The following is a 23,534-nucleotide window of genomic DNA, read 5'->3' on the forward strand; positions in this document are numbered from 1 at the left end:
TCTTCACTCTACTTCTCTTCTTCCTCATCTTCTTCTGTATCTTCTTCTGTATCTTCTTCTGTGTTCTTCTATGTTCTTCTGTGTTCTTCTGTGTTCTTCCGGTCTTCCTTTCTTCTCTCCTTCCGGTCTTCTGATCTTCCTTTCTTCTCTCCTTCCGGTCTTCTGTTCTTCTGTTCTTCTGTTCTTCTTGTCTTCTGTTCTTCTTGTCTTCTTGTCTTCTGTTCTTCTTGTCTTCTGACTTCGGCTCTTCTGCCTCCTCCGTCCTCTTCTCCCCGCGCCTGCCCTCCTGCTCCTGCCTCATCCCCCTCCCCCACTCGCATCCCCCTCTCTATCTCCCCTATCTAACCCGTTCACTATCTACCTCCCCCACTCCTCCTATCTACCTATCTCTCTATCTCTCTATCCCACTATCTAACTCCCTCACTCTCCACCTCCTCCTATCTTCCTATCTCTCTATCTATTTCCCTATCTATCGATTTCCCTATCTATTTTCTCTATGTATTTCTCTATCTCTCCCCCCCTCCCTCATCCCCTCTATTACCTATCTTCCTATCCTCTCACTCTACCTCTCACCCTCACCCACCTCTACAACCCCCCCTCCCCTATCTTCTCAACCCTACTCCTATCTTTCTCCCCTATCTCCTAAACCTCCTAACACTCACCCCCCTCCACCCTTAAACCCCCCTCCCCCAGCTCTTCTCACTCTACCTGTCCCCCCTCCCTCGCGCTTTCCCACCGCGACCTCCTGCACGCCCCCGCCCCCCAGCTCCCATTCGCCCCCACCTGACCCCTCCTACCTCATATGGCGGCCGCTGCGCGACAGTGGTAGCGACCCTTGACCCAAGGGTAGGTCACTCCCCCTGCCGCTGGAGCTCCTCCAGGTTCCTGAGTTCCTGAGACCCACCTCACAGTAAGTACCCCCCACCTCCTAACCCCTCGCTCTGCCCTGCGCTACTCACCCTCTCTCCTGCTTCTTTTCTTCTTTTCTTCTTCTCTGTTTTTCTGTTCTTCCTCCTCGCTCCTCGTCTGTAATCTTCTTCTGTACTCTTCTTTCCCCCGTCTTCACTCTACTTCTCTTCTTCCTCATCTTCTTCTGTGGTCTTCTGCCCTCTGTTCTTCGTTTTCTGTATCTTCTTCTGTATCTTCTTCTGTATCTTCTTCTGTGTTCTTCTGTGTTCTTCTGTGTTCTTCCGGTCTTCCTTTCTTCTCTCCTTCCGGTCTTCTGATCTTCCTTTCTTCTCTCCTTCCGGTCTTCTGTTCTTCTGTTCTTCTTGTCTTCTGTTCTTCTTGTCTTCTTGTCTTCTGTTCTTCTTGTCTTCTGACTTCGGCTCTTCTGCCTCCTCCGTCCTCTTCTCCCCGCGCCTGCCCTCCTGCTCCTGCCTCATCCCCCTCCCCCACTCGCATCCCCCTCTCTATCTCCCCTATCTAACCCGTTCACTATCTACCTCCCCCACTCCTCCTATCTACCTATCTCTCTATCTCTCTATCCCACTATCTAACTCCTTCACTCTCCACCTCCTCCTATCTTCCTATCTCTCTATCTATTTCCCTATCTATCGATTTCCCTATCTATTTTCTCTATCTATTTCTCCATCTCTCCCCCCTCCCTCACCCCGTCTATTACCTATCTTCCTATCCTCTCACTCTACCTCTCACCCTCACCCACCTCTACAACCCCCCCTCCCCTATCTTCTCAACCCTACTCCTCTCTTTCTCCCCTATCTCCTAAACCTCCTAACACTCACCCCCCTCCACCCTTAAACCCCCCTCCCCCAGCTCTTCTCACTCTACCTGTCCCCCCCCTCGCGCTTTCCCGCCGCGACCTCCTGCACGCCCCTGCCCCCCAGCTCCCATTCGCCCCCACCTGACCCCTCCCCCCCACTCCTACCTCATATGGCGGCCGCTGCGCGACTGCGCAGCGGGCGCACCGCTGGCGCGCCAGAGGCAAGCCTGTCTGCGCCCGTCCGCGCCTGTCCCGCGCCCAGCGCCACGACCCCTGGACCCCAGCTCTCCCAAGCCCCGCTGACCCGCTATGACCCCACCACCCTCCACGCCCTCAACCCAGGACGCTCCAACACTTGCTTCCAAGCTCACCCCAAACGCACCCATGGACCCTTCGCCTGCAACTCCTGCAAACGCACCTTCCACCACGCAACAACCAGGACCACCAGCCCACGCGCCATCAACCACCTCAAGTGCATCCTAGTCAACGCTCGCTCCGCCCACAAATACGCCGTTGAACTCTGGGACCTCCTGGACTCCAGAGCACCGGACGTCGCCTTCATCACGGAGACCTGGATGAACGCCTCCCCGGCCCCTGACATCGCCACTGCCATCACCGAAGGCTACAAGATCTCCAGAAAAGACCGCACCAACCAGGTAGGAGGAGGTATCGCCATTGTCTTCAAAGACTCCATCAGCATCACCACCTCCACCGAAGACACCCCTCTCGCCGCTGAACACCTGCATTTTCAGATTCGCACCGATCCGAGGACCACCCTCAGAGGATCCCTCATCTACCGTCCTCCCGGGCCACGCGCCCCTTTCAGCGACGCCATCGCCGACTTCATCTCCCCGCACGCCCTCGCCTCGCCGGACTACATCCTCCTAGGTGACCTCAGCTTCCATCTGGAACAAAACAACGACCCCAACACCACCACCCTGCTCGACAACCTCGCCAACCTCGGCCTCAAACAACTGGTGAACACCGCCACCCACATCGCCGGACACACGCTTGATCCCATCTTCTCCGCCAGCAAACACGTCTTCTTCAGCCACGCCTCCGCCCTACACTGGACCGACCACAGCTGTGTCCACTTCACATTCCGACGCGAGACCCGCCACCTCCGCACCCAACCCATCCCTCGTCGACAGTGGAACAAGATCCCCGGAGAGCAACTCTTCTCCGCACTCGCCGCCAACCAACCCACCCTCACCACCGACCCCAACGACGCAGCCCTCAACCTCACAAACTGGATCTCCAACAGCGCAGACATCCTTGCTCCCCTCAAACGCACGCATCGACAGACCAACACCAAAAAACCTCTCTGGTTCTCTGACACCCTCAAAGAATCAAAGAAAACTTGTCGTGCCCTTGAGAAAGCCTGGCGCAAGGACCGCACCGCTGACAACATGACCGCCCTCAAGAACGCTACCCGCGAACACCACCACCTGATCCGCGCTGCCAAAAGGAACTTTTTCACCGACAGACTGGACAAAAACAGACACAACAGCAGAGAACTCTTCAGCATCGTCAAGGAGTTCTCCAACCCCAGCGCCAACGCCCTCGCCGTCACACCCTCACAGGATCTGTGCGAATCCCTCGCCACTTTCTTCCATCGCAAGATTAGCGACCTCCACGACAGCTTCGGACACCAGACCCAACCAAACACCACCGAACCGGCATCCACGGCCATCACCCTCAACAACTGGTCCCACATCAACACAGAAGAAACCAAATCCATCATGAACTCTATCCACTCCGGCGCCCCTTCGGACCCCTGCCCGCACTTCATCTTTAACAAAGCCGACGACATCATCGCCCTGCACCTCCAGACCGTCATCAACTTCTGCTACCTTCCCCGAATGCTGGAAACATGCCGAAGTCAACGCCCTACTAAAGAAACCTACGGCTGACCCGAGCGACCTGAAAAACTTCCGCCCCATCTCTCTTCTGCCTTTCCCAGCCAAAGTAATAGAGAAGACCGTCAACAAACAGCTGACCACCTTCCTGGAAGACAACAGCCTGCTCGACCCCTCACAAACCGGATTCCGAACCAACCACAGCACTGAAACCGCCCTCATCTCAGTCACTGACGACATCAGAACCCTGATGGACAACGGTGAAACAGTCGCCCTCATTCTGCTCGACCTCTCGGCTGCCTTTGACACCGTCTGTCACCGCACCCTAATCACTCGCCTCCGCTCCACCGGAATCCAAGGCCAGGCCCTGGACTGGATCGCCTCCTTCCTCTCAAACCATTCCCAAAGAGTTTACCTCCCTCCGTTTCGCTCAGAACCCACCGAGATCATCTGTGGCGTACCCCAAGGCTCATCACTCAGCCCGACACTCTTCAATGTCTACATGAGCCCCCTCGCCAACATCGTACGTAAGCACGACATCATCATCACCTCCTACGCCGACGACACGCAACTTATACTCTCCCTCACCAAGGACCCCGCCAGCGCCAAGACCAACCTACAAGAGGGTATGAAGGACGTCGCAGATTGGATGAGGCTCAGCCGCCTAAAGCTGAACTCTGAAAAAACGGAAGTCCTCATCCTCAGCAACACCCCGTCCGCCTGGGACGGCTCCTGGTGGCCCACAGCCCTCGGCACCGCACCGACCCCCACAGACCACACCCGCAACCTCGGCTTCATCTTGGACCCTCTTCTCACCATGACCAAGCAAGTCAACGCTGTGTCCTCCGCCTGCTTCCTCACCCTCCGCATGCTCCGCAAGATCTTCCGCTGGATCCCCGCCGACACCAGAAAAACCGTGACCCACGCCCTCGTCACGAGCCGCCTGGACTACGGCAACACCCTCTACGCCGGGACCACAGCCAAACTCCAAAATCGCCTGCAACGCATTCAAAGCGCCTCGGCCCGCCTCATCCTCGACATACCCCGCAGCAGCCACATCTCCGCACACCTGAGACACCTGCACTGGCTCCCAGTCAGCAAAAGGATCACCTTCTGACTTCTCACCCACGCACACAAAGCCCTCCACGACAAGGGACCGGAATACCTCAACAGACGCCTCAGCTTCTACGTCTCCACCCGCCTCCTCCGCTCCTCTGGCCTCGCACTCGCTGCTGTCCCTCGCATCCGCCGCTCCACGGCGGGTGGGAGATCTTTCTCCTTCCTGGCGGCCAAGACCTGGAACTTCCTCCCCACCAGCCTCAGGACCACCCAGGACCACTCTGCTTTCGGGAGACTCCTAAAGACCTGGCTGTTCGAGCAGCGATAACCCCCCCTTTTTCCCCTAGCGCCTTGAGACCCGCACGGGTGAGTAGCGCGCTTTATAAATGTTAATGATTTGATTTGATTTGATTTGATTTGATTTGCACTGAGGGATCTGACGGGCCTACTCCAAGGCCAGGCCGAGCACTCTGGTAGTATCCAAATTGTGCAGCATAGGTCTCAGCAGAAGAGCGAAGGTAAGGCTAAAGTAGTGACCTATCTCCAGTAGCCTGAAGAGCCGTCTATAGGCAGCGGAGACCCTGGATTTTGGGGGGGGTTCTGCAATGACACGTTGAGCCCCAGAGTGAGGGTCAAGGAGGCACAGATGGTTGAAAGTGTAATAGAGCTGCCAGGGGGTCCAGGGTGAGACCATACTTCTAAAGACGTTGGGCCAAGGGTTGTCCATCCAGACAGTAGCCCACAGCTTGCCCCTTGGCTAAGCCCATGCCTCTATCAGGCCAGTTGGGGCAACCCCATGGAGGTGAAGAATGGGGAAGTAGCATACAGAGAGACCCTGAGGGCCAGCTCGTTGCAACTCAGCTATAGCCAGGACATGAGACAGCCAGGGTAACTTGTCCCATACAAGCTGCGGCACTCAGGGCAAGACAAAGTTGTAGCACTGCATCTCTACAGGTGCAGGCCACACAATCAGCCCTGATGCAGGTGGATGAGGTTAATTATCCTCTTTTGTTTAGCTCCCTGGGGTTGTATAGGGCACTAATGGAGGTAGGTAATTGATGTTCTTGGAGACCCCCATGGGACCTCTAATGAAGTCTGCCCACCATTTTCAGTGGTTAGCCATGTCCCCCACCCAAGAGGGTAGTTAAGGAGACCTGGAGTCTGGAAAAATGGCCTAGGTAGCTGCCAAGAACAGAAGGGGCAAGAGGCACAGGAAATCTGCCTCTGAATCTTGCATAGCTTGGGAGGAGGCTGAGTCTCAGGTCAACACCCTAGAACCTATAGGGAGGGCATTGCTGCCCTGAGATAGCTGCCTCAGCTGGCTGGCTGGCAAGAAGAAGGTTGGTCAACCAGGGTGTTCTGCAGATCTTAAAAGGAGGCAGCAAGCTGAGGCCCAGGCACCTGGAGGCACCTCTGGGGACCACATAATATAGTGGGACAATGACTTCCTTTTTACTGAACCTATGGCAACCCATTTGTTCGTGATTCCCTTATACTAGAGGGCCTTCCTACTAGGTTTGGCTCATGATATACCTCTGGCAGGATACCTGGAGCAGGACAAGACTTTTGCTAGCCTTGGCATCCACTGTTATTGGCCCCACATGAGAATGACCTCCGATGCATTCTGCAGATCAGGACCTACCTGCCAGGCCAGTGGAAAGTCAGAAAGAAGCTAAAGACTTCTCTTGTTCCTCCACCTGTCAGTGACACTCCCTCTGAAAGAGTAGGCATCAACAAAAATGGATCCCTGGACTCCAAGACTGCCATAGGCAACAGGTTTATCGTGTTCTTTGTTGACCATGCTACCAGGTACCCAGAGGCCATACCTCTGAGTACTGTGGCCATATTTCATAAAGGGCCTCCACACTTATGGATGAGGCCCACAGTTATGTAGGAGTCTCCATACTCAAAGCAGTATCTCCATATTGGGAATTTTCATTGTGGAGATTTTGCCCTGAGGGAGGAGATCTCCCACAACTGCAGGGCCTCCACTACAAATGCTGAGGCCCTTTGTGAACTAGGCCTTTTGATTGTACCTGCAGTAGGGGGTCCTGATGAGAAAAGAAGTAAGCCCTCATTACGGCTTTTGTGGTCTTTTTACAAGACCGCCAAAGCTGCGGGTGACGAAAGATGGCTGGCAGTCTTAGGACCTCCACATTACGACTGCCGTTATATTTCCGCCTGAAATCGGGTGTCAATCCGACAGCAGTCATGCTGGCAGTCAGAGGGGAAGAGGTGGTTCCACAGCCAGCACCGCCATGCCAAAAGGACGCAGTATTATGACCCGTAATACAGTGTGTCAGTGTCCTGATGGCAGGACATTGCTTGTGGGGGAGGTGCAGGGACCCGTCCACTCCTAGACGACCCCTTTGATGAACGAGGTGAGTGATTGTTCGACAGTGGAGGTTGTGTGTGTGTGTGCGTGTCTGTGTGAGTGCATGTGTGAGTGTCGTGAATGCAGGTAGAGATGGATGTGTGCATGTTGGTGAATGCGGATGGATGGGGTGAGTTCATGTGTGCAGTGCGGAAGGGGGGAGTGAATGGGTCTATGCGGTGCGAAGGGGAGGGAGGCGTGAATGGATGTCTGTGGGTGAGGGGGCACGAATGTGGGTATGCGCTAGGGAGGGAGTGAATGCATACGCCTCAGCAGTGTTTGTGTATGTATGTCCGTGTGAATGGTCGTGTATGTTGCATTTGTGTGGGTGAGTGGGGGGGTGTTTGCTTGTGTGTAGAAGTGTGTGAGTGCATGTGTGCAGGTATGTGGAAGTGTGTGTGAGTGTCTCCCGGTGACAGGAATGCTTATTCCTGTCACCAGGGTGCAAGAGTGCCAGCTTTTTCTGGCAGTGCGACCGCCAGAAAAATGCTGGTGGTCTCCCATGTCGTAATTCCGCTAGTAGTATTACAGCATCTGTCGTGCTGGAGGTGCTCACTTCCAGCCCGGCGGACTGCGGAAAAGAGGTGGGGCAGGTCGAGTATAGGATGTTTGGCTTGGGCCAAACCGCTGAAGTTGTAATTTGGCAATCTTCACCACGACCCATCAGTGGTGAGACCGCGACCCTGGCAGTCTTCAGACAGCCACGGTTGTAATGAGGGTCGTAGTACCTGACAGGGACACAAACTTCAGGTCTGCCTACATGAAGTCAATGTGGGAAGAGTGTGGAGTAACTTATAAGATCTGCACACCCTATTACCCCAGAACAATGGGCTTAATGAAAAGTTCAATAAGACCCTTGAAAGCATGATTAGTGGCCGTCATAACAGTTGAGGCAGAAGTGGGATGTCATTTTGCCTTGCCCTCTTTTTGCCTACTGGATGGTGCCACAGAAAGGACTTGTGTTCAGTGCTTTTGAGCCTCAGTATGTCAACCTGGTTAAGGGACTTCTCAAGCTTTTCAGGAAGGGATGTGATTGAGCTCCCCACAAGCCCCCCACAATGTAGTCTGTTACATGTTAGCTATCTTGACTCAGATGCAGCACCTCTGGAAAAAGGCCTCTGAGAATCTGGAAGCCAGGTTGAGTTTCAGCTTTGCCAAAAAGTGTGGGTGATGGATCCAGTGGAGCCCAGGCCCTACAAGACCACTTGTCTAGGCCTTGGTGAAAGGTGAAAGAGAGAAAGGGGGAAGATACCTATCTGATGGACCTCAAGACCCCATGGTACCCTTATGGGTTCTCAGTGTTAACTGTCTCAAGCCCCACTATTAGAGGCCTGAAGTCACCATGATCCTGATGACAGATGATGGAGTGGAAAGGGACTGTGAAACTCTCCTAGACCTCCTGTCTTCCAAGAAGCAGGATGGGTGGGTAGAATGTGTCACCCTTTTCCATACACTGAAAGCAGAGCAGCAGATTGACTGTTACCAGTTGCGAGGGAAGTTTGCCTCTTTTTTCTCACTGACCCATAGGGTCACACATTTGAGTACTCATGCTATTGATACTAGGGGCAGCATACCTGTAATGAACAGATTTACACGCAAGCTCATAAGGTGAGCGCTATCATCAAGGAGAAGGTTTGCAAGATTTTTCTTGTGTTGTGTTTATTACTTTATTACTATTTATATGCTGCATAAATATTTATGATGGTGCCTTCAAGTTAAGCCTGATTGCTTTTGTGAAAATCTACCAGAGAGGTTAATGTAGTGACTTTTGTGGTTCATCCTGACTAGGACTGTAGTTGTTTGTTTAGTGTGGTTTACAGTCCCATCAACCAATAACCTGGTTTCTTCCAGTGCTGTAGGTTTATAGGCAGGTAATGGGGTTACGCTGATGGGCTCTGCTGATGCAGTTATAAAATGCTTCTCAATTCTGGGCCATCACTACACTCTCTGGACATTAAAGACAGCACTTCAAATCAGCTGTGTCCTTGAAGTTGCAATCATTCATCTTCTAGGCCACCTGTGTTCCAGACAATTCATTTCTTGAAAATTAGGACATTGATTGTTAGAAAAGGAATGAAAGTGAGCAGCGCCTTTTTGTACCATGGATTCAGTAACAAGACACAGATGTAGCTTGTGAGGACACAGTCTCTTCTTTGCAGCCTTCGATTTGTGATCAGATGAAGGATTAATCTGTTGATCGTAGCAGGTGCCTCATCATTGACAATGGTAAATGTTTGTTCAATCTTTTGCAGATGTTTCTGGGGCATGTGCAACAATGGGATCGCTTGGCTCACAGTACAGTTCTCTTGTCTTAGTTCCCATGTCAACATCTCAAAATGCACTAGTAGTTGGATCAGGCATTTATCTAGTCCTCATTTCTTAACCTCTATTGTCATGGCATGACAGGTCCGCCCTCACTCCTTTATAGTATATATTCGTCGAGAGACTTGTACTGCTCAAACATGTGTTACAGCTTGTGAACCGTGAAGTTTCAATGGGCTGGCACCTCCTGTACGAGGGTTTTTACAACTTCCTTTTACAGGGATATTTTTACAGGGGCTTTTAAAGAGGTATTTCAATCTATCAATGATTCTCAACAGCTTACAGTTTTTCAAAGGGCTTAAAGGAGTAGAAATCCAATGATAGGTGAGAAGTATTTTGTTGACTACTAGCTCTTTTTTGAGGAAGTCTTGCACAATGAGGTTAATGCAAATCTTGAAATGGAGGACTCTACAATATCCTAAATCAGCCATTACTTTGATATATTACTGCCATTGTCAATGACAGCACATCCAATGCTGAGACATCTTGGTTGAAATACATTTTAGACTTTGGAGTTAAATTCTTCTAAAATGCTGGCAGCTGTCTGCGATTTCTCCATGGAGAACATTGCAAAAGTTCCATGCCACCAAATGCCTCGTAAAACAACCTTAATGGTAAAGCTAGAGGAGATGCACATGCAGTCTGTTGCTTGACCACTGGCCCACATGTCTGTTGTCTCCTTCCAACAAAGAAAAAGACAAGAGGTCTAGTCTATCATTCTGGTAAGCTTCCTGTTGCATAAATGCACATTTTAGGTTTAAATCTGTTTATTGGTAAACAGTGCAGTACCACCTGCAAGCAAAGTCCAGTGGACGCAGCATATGAGAAATTACATATTAAAAAAATAAACAATACAAAACAAATAGAGGAAAACAGTGTCCCTTTTCCCAACAAAGACCCATACCATCTGTCTCTCCATATACCAGACCACCCACAGCACACTCACTTGGTCATGATGCCCACAGTTGCCCATGGTCACTTCAGTATGGCCCGCTAGAGAGTGTTAAATAATTCCCACTCAACTGATACAGCTTGCAGGAATCAGAAGGTATAACTGAATGTATGTCAGAACGACGCCTGCTGGAACAACAAATGCCTGAACAACGAGGTCGGAACAACAACCTCGTTGTTACCACTAATGCCTTTACCATGAATGCCTTAACAACGATTTTTCGTTGTAAAGGCATTCCTGGTAAAGGCATTAGTGATAGGCATCCATTGTTCATGCATGCGTCCACCATGGCCCCCCACCCCCACCCCTAAAAACTACTGTGCCCCCCCACAACCCCTGAAAACCACACCAACCCCCCACCCTTCCCCCTAAAACTAGCCCAATCCCCACCTCCTCCCTAAAATTACCGCGACCACCACCCTACCCCCAAAACTTAAAACAATCCCCACCCCAACCCTGAAACCTAAAGTACCCCAACCCCCACCCCTAAAACTACTCCAAGCCCCCCACCCTGCCCCTAAACCTAAACCCCCCAACCCCCCACCCTGCCCCTAAAATTACCCGACCCCCCAACCCACCCCTAAAACCTAAAACCCCAACCCCCCACCCCGCCCCTGCCCTGCCTGTAAAACTGACCACCACCCTACCCCCAAAACCTAAAACAACCCCAACCCCCACCCCATCCCTGAAACCTAAAGTACCCTACCCCTAAAACTACTCTAAGCCCCCCACCCTGCCCCTAAACCTAAACCCCCCAACCCCCCACCCGCCCCTAAAATGACCCGACCCCAACCCACCCCTAAAACATAAAACCCAACCCCCCACCCCTGCCCCCTCCCACCCCTAAAACTGAAAATACCCTGACTCCCACCCTCACCCTTAAAACTAAAACCCCGACCCCCCACCCCGTCCCCCGCCCCTAAAACTGAAAATACCCCGACCCCCACCACCGGCCCTAAACCTAAAACCCCCACCCCTGCCCGCCCGCCTGCCCCTAAAACGGAAAATACCCCGACCCCCACCCCAGCCCCTAAAACTAAAACCCCGGCATTCCTGGTAAAGGCATTAGTGATAGGCATCCATTGTTCCTGCATGCGTCCCCCCTGGCCCCCCACCCCCACCCCTAAAAATTACTGCGACCCCCCCACAACACCTGAAAACCACACCAACCCCCCACCCTTGCCCCTAAAACTAACCCAACCCCCACCTCCTCCCTAAAATTACTGCAACCCCCACCCTACCCACAAAACCTAAAACAATCCCCACCCCAACCCTGAAACCTAAAGTATCCAACCCCCACCCCTAAAACTACTCCGAGCCCCCCACCCTGCCCCTAAACCTAAACCCCCCAAACTCCCCACCCTGCCCCTAAAATTACCCGACCCCCCAACCCACCCCTAAAACCTAAAACCCAACCCACACCCCGCCCCTGCCCCACCCCTAAAACTGACCTCCACCCTACCCCCAAAACCTAAAACAACCCCAACCCCCACCCCATCCCTAAAGTACCCCACCCCTAAAACTACTCCGAGGCCCCCACCCTGCCCCTAAACCTAAACCCCCCAACCCCCCACCCCGCCCCTAAAATTACCCGACCCCCAACCCACCCCTAAAACCTAAAACCCCAACCCCCCACCCCTTCCCCCTCCCACCCCTAAACCTGAAAATACCCCGACTCCCACCCACACCCCTAAAACTAAAACCCCGACCCCCCACCCCCTCCCCCGCCCCTAAAACTGAAAATACCCCGACCCCCACCCCCGGCCCTAAACCTAAAACCCCGACCCCCCACTCCCGCCCCCTGCCCCTAAAACGGAAAAACCCCGACCCCCCACCCCAGCCCCTAAAACTAAAACCCCGACCCCCCACCACCCGCCCCACCTCTAAAACTGAAAGTACCCCGACCACCCACCCCCGGCCCTAAACCTAAAACCCCGACCCCCCAAAAAACTGAAAATACCCTGACCCTCCACCCCGGCCCTAAACCTAAAACCCCGACCCCCAACCCTGCCCATAAAACAGAAAATACCCCGACCTCCCACCCCCGGCCCTAAACCTAAAACCCCGACCTCCCATCCCGCCCCTAAAAGGGAAAATACCCAACCCCCCACCCCGCCCTTAAAAGTAAAACCCCGACCCCTTACCCTCACCGCTCAAATGGAAAATACCCCAACCTCCCACCCCATCCCTAAAACTAAAACCCCCACCCCCACCCTGCCCCTAAAACAGAAAATACCCCAACCCCCCCACCCCCAGCCCTAAACCTATAACCTCGACCCCCCACCCCTGCCCCTAAAACAGAAAATACCCCGACCCCCCACCCCGGCCCTAAACCTAAAACTTTGACCCCCCACCCCGCCCCCCATTGGATGCAGCGCCACTTTTCTTAAATCTGCCCCATAGTGTTGCTGCTGTGAAGGACTGCTGTCCAATACACCCATAGCTAGGGGCAGTTCCACAAGCGGTATGTAAAAGCACCAGGCACCCTCTCCAACACGCTTGAGGCTTAGCTGGATACAATTGGTGCATCCGGATGAAGGTGTAATACCCATAATGTGTGTTATTATTTACAGCTTCCTGCCCAGCAGCACAGGTCGCTGTTGTGTGAGTGAGGTGGAATATATTCTTCCACTCCTTTTCGGTGAGCGTGCAATCCAGCATATTTTCCCATTTTTTTCTGGGCAGCTGCTCATGGCTGTTGGATCGCATTTTAGAAATAGTTTATGGAGATCTGAGATCAGGTGCTTGTGGTCGGTTTTGGTGAGGAGGCATTTCTCAAAGGGGGTCAGCAGGTGGGTCATCAGCTCTTGTATCCTGGTTTGTGTCACCAAGTGGTGTATTTTGATATAGTGCATGTATTTCCCCATCCGGAATGCCATAGTGTCTCTGTAGTTGTTCAAAATGCATTTACTGTTTGTTCAGTGCCAAGCCTGGAACTGATTACCATCTCTGGCTGCCGGGAATGCAGGTTTTTCTAGTACAGAGGTCAACGGAGAAGTCATAGATGGTCATTACAACCCTGGCGGACGGTGTTAAAGCGGCGGTAAGACCGCAAACAGGCCTGCGGAAAAAAAAGGGAATTATGACTGTGGCAGAAACTGCCAACAAAGACAGCCTCTTTAACACTCTGACCACCACGGCGGTACAGACAAACAGCGCGGCGGTCACCTCCAACAGACAGGCGGGAGACAAAGTACTGCCCACAGTATCACAACCTACCAATCCGCCACCTTTTCTGGGGCGGATTCACCGTGGATAAAAACACGGCGGAAACAGCCATTTCAATGGGTAAACGCTCACCTCTACACACTCCACGAGGAACGACGACACCATGGAGCCGGAACCCCAAATACTCCCTGCGATAGTGTTCCTGCTCCTGTACGATCGTCAGCAACGCCGGCGCCGAAGACAACGGTGAGTACTGCACCTACGACATAGGGGAGGGGGTAGGCAAAAGTCAGGGACACACACACGCAACACCCCCACCCCCACCCTGACCCTCACTCACTACAACACACACACCAATGCATATCCAAACATTACAGTAACAACCACCAATCCCCCCGGAAGAATGCAAAGACAAAAGGAAATGAGTGCAACCATTGTAATATATCAAAATACAGTAACTAAATATATACATATATATATACACAATCAACAAAATATATATCACAATTAGTTGTGCAGGTAATGCACCATTCAATGTCCGTGGACCACTGGGCCCAAAATGCATGGGCGAGGCCCACACACGATACCTGAGCAAAACGGAGAGAACACTGCTGGGACATCAGATAGAAATACAACAGGCACCTCAGGGGGAAGGGAAGGGGGGGCACCTCAGCCGGATGACAGCACCACGCCAGATCCACAAGGGGGGTCCATGCCCATTGATGTATCCTGGGGAGTGCAAAGTCACAGTCTCTCAAGTCTCTACAGTGGGTGGGTTTCCCACTGTTCAATCCTGGGGAGTGCAAAGCCACAGTCTCTCAAGTCTCTACAGTGGGTGGGTTGCCCATTGTTCAATCCTGGGGAGTGCAAAGCCACAGTCTCTCAAGTCGATAACAGGATCCATTGGTTCTGGAGGGGGACTGGTGCCCAGAGTGCTACATCCTGTTAAGGACAGACGGAGTGGATGCTGTTCTCCACTGGTTCTGGAGGGGGACTGGTGCCCAGAGTGCTTCATCCTGGTAAGGACAGACGGAGTGGATGCATGTCTCCACTGGTTCTGGAGGGGGACTGGTGCCCAGAGTGCTTCATCCTGTTAAGGACAGACGGAGTGGATGCATGTCTCCACTGGTTCTGGAGGGGGACTGGTGCCCAGAGTGCTTCATCTTGTTAAGGACAGACGGAGTGGATGCTGTTCTCCACTGGTTCTGGAGGGGTACTGGTGCCCAGAGTGCATCACTCTCCCCGTGACGGTCCCAGTTCCGTCACTGCCCCTGCCGCACATGGGATAGCGGTGCTTGAGTTGGCGGTGCTTGCCCTGTTCAGCGGTGCTTGCCATGGCGGTGCTTGCCCTGTTCAGCGGTGCTTGACTTTGCTGTCTCTGACCTGTTCAGCGGTGCTTGCTATGGCGGTCTTTGCCCTGTTCAGCGGTGCTTGCCCTGTTTAGCGGTGCTTGCCATTGCGGTCTTTGCCCTGTTCAGCGGTGCTTGACTTTGCTGTCTCTGACCTGTTCAGCGGTGCTTGCCATGGCGGTCTTTGCCCTGTTCAGCGGTGCTTGCCCTGTTCAGCGGTGCTTGACTTTGCTATCTCTGACCTGTTCAGCGGTGCTTGCCATGGCGGTCTTTGCCCTGTTCAGCGGTGCTTGCCCTGTTCAGCGGTGCTTGCCATTGCGGTCTTTGCCCTGTTCAGCAGTGCTTGACTTTGCTGTCTCTGATCTGTTCAGCGGTGCTTGCCATGGCGGTCTTTGCCCTGTTCAGCGGTGCTTGCCATTGCAGTCTTTGCCCTGTTCAACGGTGCTTGACTTTGCTGTCTCTGACCTCTTCAGCGGTGCTTGCCATGGCGGTCTTTGCCCTGTTCAGCGGTGCTTGCCCTGTTCAGCGGTGCTTGACTTTGCTGTCTCTGACCTGTTCAGCGGTGCTTGCCCTGTTCAGCGGTGCTTGACTTTGCTGTCTCTGACCTGTGCAGCGGTGTTTGCCATGGCGGTCCCTCATTGCCCAGCCGGGCTGCAGCTGCCGGGGCCCTCCTGGGCACTGACTCTGGCGGTGGCCTCCTGGCCAGTGACGATGGGACTGCCCTCCTGGGCACTGACTCTGGCGGTGGCCTCCTGGCAGGTGATGATGGGACTGCCCTCCTGGGCACTGACTCTGGCCTCCGGGCCAGTGACGATGGGGCTGGCGGTGGTCTCCTGGGCAGCGGGGATGATGGCGGGCTTCTCCGCCGTGCTGCTCTTCCCAGACTTTGGCGCTTTCTTCTGCCCCTTCCCCACCTTGGGAGGAGTCACAGCTGAGTGGACAGTCCCCCCGGGACCCTTGTGAGCGGCTTGGAGTCTTCCCCCTATCCCGTCGGGCACTGTCCAACTTCTGGTGCTTCACAGGGGGGGGGGACTGGCTGTGCTGTGGCTCAGCTTCACACTGGCTGCCCTGGTCCCCGGTGCACTCCACATACCTCTAGCAGGCACCACTGGTACCGGAGATTTTTTGGCTGAGGTGCTAGTACGGTACCTATGAATTGGAGGTGGGGGGGGGAGGTGGGAAAGAGGTCAAGGTTGCCCAGGAAAAGTTTCTGACGATCACTGGGATGGGTAGCTGGAGGGGGTCTGGGAGTGGAGGAAGAGGAGGTGGTTGTAGGAAGTGTAACTTTTGTTGATTTGGGTGCAGGTGCATGCGCTGTAGGCTGTCGTGAGGTGGATGGATGTTGGGTGTGTGTGTGCCCGCGCTTGTGTACTTTGGGAGGGGGCGTCACAGACACACTGGGAGAGGACACAGGGGACATGTAAATGGTAGTGGGGGTGGTGGTGAGTGGAGGTGAGCGGGACCTAGTGGCTGTAGTGGTAGTGCATGCGGGTGAGAGTGTAGATGAGACTGGGAGGGAGGAGGGAGATGACGAGGAGGGGGACACAGTGGAGGCAGTGGATGTTGCTGTGTTTGTATGTGTGTGATGCTTGTGTGAGTGCCTGTGGGATGTGTGGTGGTTATGTTTGCCTTAGCTTCCCTTGTGTGTTGACATGTGTGCAAGCTGGTCTGATGGTGTGCTTGGGATAGGCTGGGGTACAGGGGATTGGGTCTGGGTGGAGGAATTCGGAGGGGGAGGCTAGACACAGGGACAATGGCTGCCATCAGTGCTAAGGCCAGAGATTACAGGGTTCGATGAAGGGAAGCCTGACCAGAATGAATGCCCTCCAGGAATGCATTACTGTGTTGCAACTCCCTTTCTACACCCTGGATGGCATTCAGAATGGTAGACTGCCCAACCGTGAGTTACCTGAGGAGGTCAATGGCCTCCTCACTGAGGGCAGCAGAGGTGACAGGGGCAGGGGCTGAGGTGCCTGGGGCGAAGGTGATGCCCACCCTCCTGGGTGAGCGGGGATGGGGCGAAGGCTGAGGGGCGGCTGGGAGGGCGGTGCTGGTAGGGGGGGGGTGGCGGCTGTACCTGTAGAAGTGGGGGGCACAGATTTTGCCACCACAAAAAGGGAGCACCCATCGGGGGACGAGTCCGTGTCGCTGGTTGCTGATCCTGTCCCCGCCGTGAAGCTCCCCTTGCCCTCCGTCCCACTGGTGTATTCAGAGTCCGTGGTGTGGCCCTCCATGGCCATGTGGGATGCAGCTCCCTCGTTCATACGGTGCCACTGTACCTCCGCCTGATGATGCTGGTGCACAAAAGAACAGGGAGAGTACCAAAAAGGGGGGGGGGATGACAGAAGAAAGACAGGTTGAGTGCATGGCTTACCGCTACCGTTGGCGGACAATACAGACACAGCAGCCCCCTGCACTGCTCCGCACTGTTGGGCTCTACTGATGCAGTTCCTGGGATATGGCCTACATGGCTATGGTGGACATCAGCACACATAGATGACACAAGGGCATGAGAGGGCGTGGCCAAGATGGCGGCGAGTGCAGTCGCTTGAATCAGAGCTCTGTGCCCGGCCCACAATTATCCTGTAATCCTCCTGTCTCCAGGCGCTGAAAACTTCCGAACCCACATGCTTCATGCTCAGTAACATTTCGAGACCCTGAAGGCCTGAACAAACTGACGCAGCGGTTCGCACAGGGCCCCGATGGTAAAGAGATGCGGACGCGCGCCAGCGAGGAGCTGAGCGGCCCGACCATAGCGGCGGCTGCACCCTGCGCGCAGGTGCGGAGCGATCCTAGCGCTGCGGGTGGGGACGGCGAGGAGCCACGGACGCACCCTTGCATGCCATAGACGCCCGATCTAACGGGCTGCTTAAGACTCCGGACGAACATTAGGGCCTAGTCGCGAAGCACACGCATAGCGACGCGGCCCGATGGAGATCTAACTGCGGACTAGAAAAAAGGCCGCAGACCGAAGTTTCTGGAAACTGCTGTTTAATCACACCGAACGATTGCGTGCTAAGGAGAGGCCAGGTCGATGGGGAGCTACGGAACTTAGAAACAAACGCGGTGCGCTAGCCATTCCTAACACGAAATGTACAACGGAGCTCAAAGGTGAAATCAAACTACGCTGTGCTATATTGAAGGAGTGTTTTGGGTGGGCCCAGAAGTCAAGTACTATGTAAAAGCATCCACCACACCCACCAACGAAAACTGGACTCAGTGACATTCCCTAGCCTTGCACACAGCCTAGGAGCAAAGCCGTTTCTCCCTCTCTTTTTTTCCTAACATAAAACGCGCAGATACGGGCACCGCAACACGCAACCACGGATACACCCTCGCATGCCATAGGCGCCCAATCTAACGGGCAGCTTAAGACTCCGGACGTACATCAGGGCCCAATCGTGGAACACAAGCATGGCGACGCGGCCCGATTGAGCTCAAACTGCGGATGAGGAAAAGGCCGCAGACCGAAGTTCTTGGGAACTGCTGTTCAATTACACCGAATGATTGCGTGCTAAAAAGAGGTCAGGTCGATGGAGAAGTACGGAGCCCAGCAACAACTGAGGAGCGCTAGCCATTCCCAACACGTAATGCACATCGGAGTTCAACGGGGTAATCAAACTACGCTGTGCCCTATTAAAGGAGTGTCTTGAGTGGGCTCGGAAATCAAGTACTAGGTAAAGGCATCTACCACACCCACCAACGAAAATTGGAATCAGTGACATTTCCTAGTCTTGCATACAGCCAGGGAGCAATGCCGTTTCTTCCTTTTCTCTTTTTCTAACATAAGACGCACAGATACGGGAATCACAGCGTGCAATCGCCAACTGCAAGTACCAGGCACACCTATCTTGTAAAGAGCAAAGCTGATTCTCCCCCAACATAAAACGCACAGACACGTGCGCTGCAACACGCAATCGTCAATTGCACACATCCGGTGCATACCTCTTGCGGAACACACCAAGCTCCCACTGATGGGCACACAACAAATTTCGCCTAATCAGATACAAGAACCGTATAAACTAACCACCTCAATCACAACGCAATACGAAGAGAGCTTAGAACAGGCAAAACCATGGTGAAACCAAAGACACCGAGGGGCCAATCAGAGACCAGACTCGGAGACCCGCCAACGACAGAGAGCCCAGATCCACTGCATAAAGTGACTGAAACGCTAGCTGCTCACTCGTTACAAATTGACAAGGTACTGCAGGCAATATTAGAAACTAAAACATCCCTGGAAGGAAAGATAGATGCAATGGCAGTGGAAGTCACTATCCTACGCATTGAACACCGGAAGCTGGCGGATAGAGTAACCATCGTCGAATCTACCCTAGAAACATCTCAACCAAATATAGAGGACATGAAAAACCGAATACAACAGCAGGAATCTGAGATAATACAACTCCAAAGACGCGCGGAGGAGGCGGAAGGCCGTTCACGCCGTATTAACATTAGATTTATGGGATTCCCGGAGCGAATCGAGCTCCCTAACGCCGAGTTATTTCTAGAGAGCTGGCTAAAATATCACATATTACAGCAGGAGGCCCCCCCTTTTCTGACAGTGGAACGGGCACACCGGATCCCGGGCGGTCCCGCACGCCCGGAGCCCCTCCTCGCCCATTAATAGCCAGGCTGTTGAATTACTGTGATAGAGATCAAATCCTAAAGAGCTTCCGTGCGCTGGGACCCGTCGAAATTGAAAACGTAAAAGTCACAGCCTATCCGGACTATACAGCAGAGGTCCAGCGCAGACGTGCCACCTTTACTAAGGCAAAACAGGTACTACGCGATAAGAACTTTCCATACTCCCTCATGTATCCTGCCAGAGTACGAGTAGTGGATGGCGATAAAACTCACGTCTTCCCGTCCCCAGAGGATGTATGGACTTGGATCCACGCCAAGGGCTTGATAGACCCCACAGATGAACACCCAGAGCAAAAGGAATGGCTAACACAAAAAAAGCGTAAGAAAAGGAAATTGAAACCCAGAACCGGACCACGCCCTACTGAAAAGCAAGCATCGGACTGGCAAGCTCAACCATTAAAGGACGTTAATAGGTTCTCGAGTATTCGAACACAGCACAACTGCGAACATGGTACCACGGACTCGGACTCGGTGGGGTCCCCGCAAAGCCTGCCCACATCCCCACTAATCTCGGGACTGGTGGTCACGCCACGAACCGCAGACGACCTCTGGAAAGGTAACACACAGATGCAGCGATTAACCTACTCCGAAAGCCATAAACACTATGCGCCTGAAGCCGGCGTGCCTTCCGGCCTGAACGCGCCTAAATGGGAGAAGACGACACCCGAATGGGCCGGACCCCGCGGCCACCTTGGCCCACATACCACAGCAGCCCCCTAACCCAGATGGGTTCCCGTATGGACACGAATCGGCTCAAAGCCACTCTTGCACCTGTTGTGCCTGGTTATTCACACTTTTTCCCCTTTCCCCCTTTCTTCTATATTCCTCTTACTCTTAACTCCTTAAGGTATGTATTAACCACACCACACTCGAGGGTTGATTGGATTTGGGGAGGTCGGGGGGGCGATGGGCGAGAAGACGCAGCAAATCCTACTGAAAAACATGCACCGCTAGTGATTCGTACACAAAACGTTTCAATGACATACAACATTGTAACCTGGAACATAAGAGGCCTGGCTAACCCAACTAAAAGACGCAGAGTACATACATATCTCTGACGCCACAAAGTGCATATAGCTATACTACAGGAGACCCATGCCACCACACAACAATTAACGGAAATTAATAAGAGCTGGTCGAGCACTGTTTATGGAACTAAAATATCCAAATATGCAAAGGGAGTACTGATATGGATCGCACCAGGGATCCCATACACGGTCCAAGACACGTATATAGACACAGATGGCAGATATGTCTGCCTCACTGGAGAGTTGGATGGTAGACAGCTAGCCATAGCTGGTATATATGCCCCAAACTCGGGACAAGGGGAATTCCTGAGGGTCACATCTGCACAGATCTCACGGGACCCGTCCATACCAATTATCTGGGGAGGAGATTTTAATAGTGTACCGGACATCTCTATGGACAGATCACACCCGCCATTAATAAGCGCCCCTAGTAGATGGGTATCTGAGATGTTAAGGTCCTGGATAACAGAACGGAGGCTACACGATGCATGGAGAAGTCTTCATCCCGTTGATAGAGAATATTCCTTCTATTCACCCATACACAACCTCCACACACGGATTGATTTACTATTATGCTCGCCCACATTAACACACTTAATACATAGCGCCAACTATCTGGCCAAAACCCTATCTTACCACTGTCCCCTAATCGTCACACTGAGATGGGGTATTCACCATCACAAATACCCACTTGGCGTTTACAACCCATCTTGTTGCGCGACCCGCCATTCCGGGAAGAACTAGCTGACACCATAAAGTCATATTTCACAATTAATAGTCAAACAGCCACAACACGCGCAATCGAGTGGGATGGACACAAGGTGGTAGTCAGGGGCATGTGCATCGGGGCTGCAGGAGGTATCAGGCGCACACTGCTCTCTGAGCTACACAATAACGAGGAGAAATTACGGAAGGCAGAATGCGAGGCGGCCTTAAATAGCACTGCTAAGAATAACACGATCACACTCAAAAAACAATGGGGCAATGCCGAAACCCGCCTACGAAAATTCGACTATCGATACCATACGGCGCGATTACACGCCGAGGGCGATAGATCAAGTCGTATGCTGGCCTGGTTAGCGAAAGGGACCCAGCAGCATACTCCTATAAACGCCATCCGCCTAGATACTGGTGTGATAGTGAACACACAATCAGAAATAAACGACGCATTTAGGAAGTATTATGCAAGGTTATATCAGGCAGAACCTCCCCCACTTGCACCACAAATAGAAGATTTCTTCAGGACCTCCCACGTAAATCAATTAACGGCTGCACAAGCACTAGAGTTAGACAAACCCATCGAAAGTGACGAAATAAAACAAGCACTGCAACAGCTAGCCCACAATAAAGCACCAGGGGGAGACGGATTACCGATCGAGTACTATCAGACTTTCTCATCACAAACGCTCACTCCATATCTGACCATGCTACAGGAGGCATACGAAACAGGTCGTCTCCCAGACTCACAGCGCGAAGCTACGATTGTAGTCCTCCATAAAAAGGGCCGCGACCCAATGGATGTACACTCTTACCGACCCCTATCACTTTTAAACACGGACTGTAAAATATTAGGCAACCGACTTCTCCCAATAATTTCTTCCCTGGTACACCCAGACCAATCAGGATTTATACCAGGACGCAACACCTCTATCAACATCAGGAACCTATTGCGCCTTATCGCTGAAACTCCTGATACAGACTACTCCAGAGTTGCGGTTTCACTAGACGTTGAAAAAGCTTTCGACACACTGGGATGGCATATCTGATGGCAACCCTGCAGTTACTGGGATTTGGTAAAGTGTTCACACACTGGATATCTATCTTATATTCAGACCCCATAGATAGAGTAAAAACGGGCACCATCACTTCCGAAAAATTCAAGATCGGTAGAGGCACGCGACAGGGATGCCCCCGTCACCACTTCTGTTCGCACTATCCATAGAACCCCTCGCGGCTAAATTGCACAATGAAGCCACAAGATGGGGCATACCGGACGGCGTGGAACACCGCATAGTGTCCTTATACGCAGACGATGCACTAATATACTTACGTAACCATACCGAATCCCTACCAATCCTGCTACAATTATTGAACTCATTCGGAGACATATCCGGCCTACGCGTTAACTGGGCCAAATCATGTCTATTCCCCATGCGCCGACTACCCGACACACAGACCCACATACTCACTGAGCATAATTTACAATGGACTTACAGCACTTTCAAATATCTAGGAGTGCACATATATCATGACGAATCTGACCTCAAGGAGGGCAATTTAGACCGGATGATTAGATCAATAAAAGGACTGCTGCCCTTTTGGTGTGCACTACCACTATCACCTATGGGTAGAGTGGCATTAATCAAAATGATTATACTCCCTCGACTATTATATTTTTTCACTGCCCTACCACTATGGCTTCCTAGCACTTTTTTCGCACAGCTGAACAAGCTGTTGATAGACTTGATATGGAGCACCGGACGTAAACTTGTGGCTTTGGCTAAGATCTGCCTACCACTGGACCGAGGTGGAATGGGTGTACCACAATTTGAGCTCTTCTACGCAGCTGCTCAGCTGCAATGGATCCTAATTTGGCTACAAGACCCCACTCACTCGGAAACCCACTCTGTGAGCACACAACTGGGTGGTTTAAACATATTGGAATGGCTCGTGGGACGTGTAGCCCTATCGCGACACAACAGTATCCTGTTAAAAGTGGCCGAAAGGGTGTGGGGGCGCTATGTGAACAGGGAAAACCACCATACTCGCCTAAGACCCCACTTCTCGCCATCCCAGGGGTACATAGATTACATGGCCGTCTGTGTCTCTCTGATTGGGCCGCTAAAGGCCTCCGGTTAGTGGGAGAATTATTTGCAGAGGGCCAATTTCTCCCCTACGAGGCACTCGCGTCGACGTACACTCTGGGACAGGGCAGTTTTATTATGTACGGCGCACTACAATCTCTAATACGCAACGCATGGGGACACGGTAGCAGGGAACCACTACCATCACCTATTCTGCATGAGTTGCTATCAGACACCGGTACATCAACA

This window comes from Pleurodeles waltl, chromosome 3_1 (assembly GCF_031143425.1).
Source record: "Pleurodeles waltl isolate 20211129_DDA chromosome 3_1, aPleWal1.hap1.20221129, whole genome shotgun sequence".
Classification (NCBI taxonomy): domain Eukaryota; kingdom Metazoa; phylum Chordata; class Amphibia; order Caudata; family Salamandridae; genus Pleurodeles; species Pleurodeles waltl.